At 36.6% G+C, this 6,171-nt stretch overlaps 1 pseudogene; it reads left to right on the top strand.

The window, feature by feature from the left end:
• The first annotated feature begins 4,105 nt into the window (after positions 1 to 4,105).
• LOC148878000 (calcium-binding protein KRP1 pseudogene) lies at positions 4,106 to 4,441 on the top strand (annotated as a pseudogene).
• The last annotated feature ends 1,730 nt before the right edge of the window (positions 4,442 to 6,171 follow it).

The following is a 6,171-nucleotide window of genomic DNA, read 5'->3' as shown; positions in this document are numbered from 1 at the left end:
TTAAAAAATTAAAAATAAAATAATTAAAATTTAGAATCCTATTAAAAAACATTTAAACATATTCAAAACCATTTGTTTAAAAATATTAATATATAGATGTATGTATACATAAGTACATATATAATATATACATATATATATACTTATATATTAGTGAGAATCTCATGGAACGGGAAAATGAAAAAAATTACCATCCCTATATATTAGGAATTTGTGACAGCTTTTCCGATGCTCATCAACGGGAGTTCTAACTTCTACCTAGATACCTGTATAGGTTGCATATGAAGCGTTATTAAGGGGTGCTCAATAAGTGTAGTTCTATTTGGTAACTGATAGATTGAAAGACCAAAACACTCCATTTAGCTTCCTTGTTAGCTTTGAAATTAAAAGATCTAAAAGATCTAAAATTAAAAGCTTTGAAATCAAATGAAGCTTTCCTGGTTTTCGATTATTCAAAAACCCTCGTTAGCTTCCTTGTACATGTGCAACATCTAGCACATATGTGTCATGCATTGCAACAATTTTATATAAAATGCTAATGTTTTAAAATTTGTTTATAATTAATAGGTGAAAATAATTATAAAGCATGTAAAGTACATTACTCAAAAGTAATACATACCATATAATTGAAAAATTAGAACAAATGTTGAAAAACTTAATATTATATATTTATAATTTATGAAACAATAGTAACATTGATTTATATAATGATTGATAAAAAGCAATAAATGCGTTTGTGGGCCCATGCACCATATAATAATCTTTTTGTTTTTAAACAAAACTTACCAAATGTACTTTCTATCTTGCTTTTTTCTAAGATCTATCTCAAAAGCGCGTGCCATCAAATGGTCTTGATCTTTGGGTTGTGTTTGGTTTAATTGGTATATATCTTCCTGAGTCCGATTTGCTCGTCACAGAATGCATTTCACATCGATCTCACAGTATGTCAATCATTTTACAAAGAGTTTCCAAAAGCTAAGGCTATGTATGTTCACGTATTGAGGTTGATTATATAGCTGAGAAATTATGCGAGACCGTACCTCTGATGTCTCCCGAGACAAATAGTCTGAGTTGAATGGAATTATTGAAAGTTTGTCACACAAAGGTTGACAATCACGGTGGGGGTGGGGTTGGGGCTCCACAATTATTCATAAGAGGGAGCCACCGCCGTAGCGCGCGCTCTCTGGTTTATTTACATACCAGCAATCATGCGGGGTCCCGCTCTCCACTTGCATTTGCATATTCATGTACTAGCGAGTATCGAGTGAGCAAAATGACAGAGAGAGTAAAAATTCAAATGAAATTGATTTCGCCAGTTCGCCTTGTCAGCTGTTTAACCCAAAGTTTTTAAAAACCGAATCAGACAATTAATCTGTAAGGAGTCCGGTATAAAAAGTTAAAAAAATAATAAAAATAACTAAACTGTTGGACGGTTCAACCATCTGAATCAACGATTTACTAACCAAATTAACAGTTTTTGACGAAATAACAGTTCTGATATAAAATGGAATCAATTACCAAACCGGTTCCCGGATTTTTCGGTTCGGTCTGGATTTAAAAATCATGGCTTAACCAATAATAATACTCCACATCACTCGTAAACTATATATGCCGGCCCCTCATCCCAGATATCTATTCCACTTTGTCATTTCTTTTTTCATCCAAAAGCTTGGAAACAATCTTGGGTCCTATCTGGGGCGGCAGGTACCGTCCGTCCCTTTTACCATTCGGTAGAAGTGTGTGAATTAATTCTTCGTTTGCTGTCGCGGACTCAATCTTTTGATTCAAATGATTTGTTTTTTTTTTTTAATCAAATAACCACTATATGACAACTACAAGAATCCAACAAAACTCGAAACAATCGTGTTTTAATGCAATTTTGGTAATAACGTGGTGCGTTCAGGAATTGCAGAAAATTGAATCACAACAATTGCCAGAGACACCGCCTTATTCCGTCATGTTACCACTGTCGTTGGTGGAATTTATTAATGTTCAATGAGTTGTATAAGCTCTAAAAGTAACTTATTAAGGAGAAAAAAAGCTGAAATTCCTCTGATAACACGTTTTGCAGGACACCTTCTAAGATAAGACCCATCTACTCATGGAAATACTACCACTGGGGGCCTGGGCCAATCATGACAAACCAAGTCAGCTTCGTATACATGGGTCCGCACATGAATGAATTTGAATTTTGGAGTGGCTGACCTGCTGTGTGGGGGCCCTCCAGGCTGTACTATATGGTGGGCGTTTTTACAGATCCAAGCCACAGCCCACAGCCATAAAGACGTAAATTAACAAAAGATTGGGGGATGGTTGGTTGTCCTCCTTATTGTATGCAGTAGTCCCTGCAGCTGCCACGCCTCCAGAACGCGGACCGTGCATTGTACCATTGAGCAGCCTTTAGTGAAACCAATTCTATGATATGGACGAGCCATGAGCCATCCTGCTGATTCCCATGGGCCACTGAATCTGTATGTATCTCAGCAGCGGTCGACATATACCCTTCAATACCATCGTACTGTTTCACTGTAGGCTTCTACCTCTACGATGCACGATATAGCTGGAGAAAAAAAAATTAGTATTAGTGATTCGTATTTGACTCTCGCATGCGTTCAATGTTGGGTATGGATAATAGTAGTTGTAAGTTTGTTGGGTTCGGTAAGAGTGCATAATTAAAGTAAAATGAGTGTACTCAGTGCTCCTGCGAATGGAAATTTACTGAAATAGGAAGACGCAAGCCAGTTCTGATTTGGTTTTGTATTCGTAAGTTTACAGTGTCTTGTTTGGATGTATAGATTTAATTAATACGAATCGCTAGGCTGGAATCAACTTATTTTACATTAACTAAATTAGAGTATGAAGCTTATTTCCATTTGGCTCTTAACTCTCATTTTAAATACATAAATAATTAGTAAAAAGCAAATTTACATTCATTTTTGTCGGTACAAAAACATATACCCTCAAAACTGAATCAGAATACATTACATTCTTACCAAATGCATTTATGGAGACTTATATAAAGCCGGAACCGGAAGGCAGCATCTTGTACACCGCTTGTGAGTTGTGACCTCCACCTTCATGATCGACGAGCCCTACCGTATTCATTCAGCATTAATCAATGGGCCCTAAGATTGAGACAAAGGACCCAAAAGGTCAATGTGATCATCCTATTATTTTACTTTTTTTCATACATACATATAATTTAGAGAAATGCTGAGGAGTTTAGCAACTTTTCGTTTTATATCTACCCTACAAACAAGGTGGGGCCCATAAAGGACACGCCCAATGCTGTCCTGTATTGGGTCTTTTCGTGGGCCCACTATGTGTTTCCGTCCAGGTGTAAAAATTCAATGCAATAAGTCAACTTTAATCTTGAAGGATCTAACTTTGTTTCCTCTTTTTTTAGGGGTGAAACTGTAGGTCCTAATTCCTAAAAGAAGGTTGAGCTGTACGTGTATGTGCACAAATCTAATGAAATCACATAACAATAATATATAACAAAAAAAACACCTAATGAAATCAGATGGGGGAATTCAAAAGAGTAGCAGGACTGGAACGTGCGGTACAAAGCACATGAAGGAATTAAAATCAAGGGAGCTCAGGTCATCTTCATCTTCATCCCATCCTCACACATGATGAATGTTGTTACCACTTACAAGGATGGATTTTAGCACTAAGATTATATTCATTCTTCTATAATACAGTAAGGGTATTAAGCGATAATAAGGTACCAGGTGCTCGCAGAGAATACTGACACCAATCAAATATACCAAAAGCATGAGACCACAATGACATTAGAGGCCTTGTTTTATGAGGTTGATGGGACGTACTTGGGGATTAGATAGTTTGGTTCCCACGCAGCTTCCACGAAGGAGAACCTCCCGACCAAGGGCCACAAATTTTCCGACTAGGACGGCCGTAACGCTGTTATAAAAACCTCTTATCGTCAATTCCGTTGGCACCAAGGCCGATCAATTATCCTACAATAATACATCTCTCTCTCTCTCTCTCTCTCTCTCTTCTACTGCTTATCTCTTCCCGTGTTTCATACTCTTTTTCTCTTTCTCCACCTCCCTCCTAGTCTTCTTTTCCAGTTATCCAAGCAATGGCTCAAGAGAATGACATCATGTTTGAAGATTACTTTCCGTCAATGGTAGAGAGCATGGGCGCTGATCGATTTATTGCAGAGCTGTGTTATGGGTTCTGTCTGTTGATGGATCATGCAAAGGGTCTCATCACGTTCGAAAGCCTGAAGCGAAACACCTGGCTTTTGGGAGTGCAAGACTTGGGAGACGAGGAACTCTTCTGTATGTTAAAAGAAGGAGATTTGGATGGTGATGGAGCACTGAATCAAAAAGAGTTTTGTGTTCTCATGTGCACATTGAGTTTGGGTTCCATGAACAACTCAAGAAGGTTTTTGGAACAAACGACGACTATTTGAATTATTGATGAGTTCAGGCTTTTGGTGTGCTCTCTTGTACTGTTTACTTCTATCTTTCATGTGTAACGATGCATGATTGGTTATGGTGTTACTAGCTGTCTCAGAAAGAAGTGAAATAGTCCTTGGGCTGCTGCCTCAAATATTTAGCTCTTTCATTTTGTATTTGTTTGCCCACTCAAGTTACAAATTGCAATTTCTCACCCACAAGCAAAGGTCACCAAATACTCAAGAACTTAACTGGGTTTCAATTTTTAAGATACCTTTACATTACCAGAAAGAGAAAAATAAAAAGACAATGGAAATTCCTTAATTTCATTAACTAAATTTTCCAGTCGAAAGTTAGAGATCCTAAATGCCAACTCAAGTTAAAATCTTACTCTAGTAAAGGCAACGAATAGAAACAGAAGATGCCTTCAGAGAAAAATAAACAAAGACTTGTTGGGCGAAGTAGGTTGCAGAAGAAGAATATCAAAAGATATCTTTCATTCTTTCTTCGAATTCGCATGGAAAATCAGAAACGAGGATATTTAATCTAGTTGATGGGATGCGATGAAGTGAAAAATAATTCCCATTGTTTCAAAAATGTTGTTGCTGAAGGAGAAATTGTGGGTTCAAAGATATTAATCATTTCATATGGGCATCCCCGTAACAGTTCTGGTTCTCTGGCAAGGGAAATCTCTTGTTAGTTGCAGTGGAGATCAAATCCCATTTCCGTCGAGGTTGTGGGGATGGGTGGTACCATTAGGGTCTGTGTAAACCAATTTTACCGGAAAAGGAAAAAAAAAAAAACTTTGCTTTGAATCTTTTTCTGCAACTTATTTAAACGTATATCTTCTATTAAATTGGTACAGGAAATTTTCTAGGATTAAAAGATATAGCTTCACATGAATGTGGAATAGAGGGAAAGACAACCAGCTTTGTAGCTTGAGGTTATTGGATTAAGAGTACTGTTGCAGAGGTTACCATGAAGAGGGGTTGTTCATTGTGATGGAGATGTTCGTCTAGTATAAACTCCACATGGGTAGGGTTACGTGATGAACTGATACTCCTGGAAGTTAGTGGTTATGATGGTTTGAACTGCAATATTTAAGGAGATGTTTTTGTACTTATAAAATGTTTGTATGAAACTAGTGTTAATTCTGATGCTGCATGAGACCAACCCCCCCCCCCCCCAACTAATTTAAGAATAACGAGGGTGATAGTCTTTGTTTGATCTAGAGAATCAATGAACATTCTCTGAATGGGATTTTATATAAATTCTCTTAGATTTAAAATTCTTTTATTTCTCTTGGTTTCCACCAACACTCAATTCTGATTTAAGTTATTGTCTCCTTGGGTAGAATAATTTCAATTAGATTCTCACCTACAGGATCAACTTTCTTAAAGTAAATGCATATTTTGTTATCAATATTGTGAATTGAATAGATATTCCACATACAATTTACATGTAACACCAAATAGAGTATAGTTAGTTCTTGGAAGTTGGAACCCCACCACCGCAAGGATTTTCGATGCAACATTTGTTCATCGTGTTGTCTTTGTACATCTTGTCCGAACCATTATCCTTTGTTTTTTTAATTATGAACAAAAACACAGAGCATGGATTATAATACGAGTCTTAGTTCATTTTGTACGAAAAAAAAACTTCGGCCTAAAATGTTTTTTCTTTTATTTTTTGTAAATATATATATATATTAACTAAGCATCATAGATTTGTAGGCATACTAGTA

This window comes from Nelumbo lutea, chromosome 1 (assembly GCF_056320005.1).
Source record: "Nelumbo lutea isolate HS-2025 chromosome 1, American lotus-T2T, whole genome shotgun sequence".
Lineage (NCBI taxonomy): Eukaryota > Viridiplantae > Streptophyta > Magnoliopsida > Proteales > Nelumbonaceae > Nelumbo > Nelumbo lutea.
Note: the sequence above shows the minus strand (reverse complement) of the source record. Positions and strands in the feature narration are given on the sequence as shown.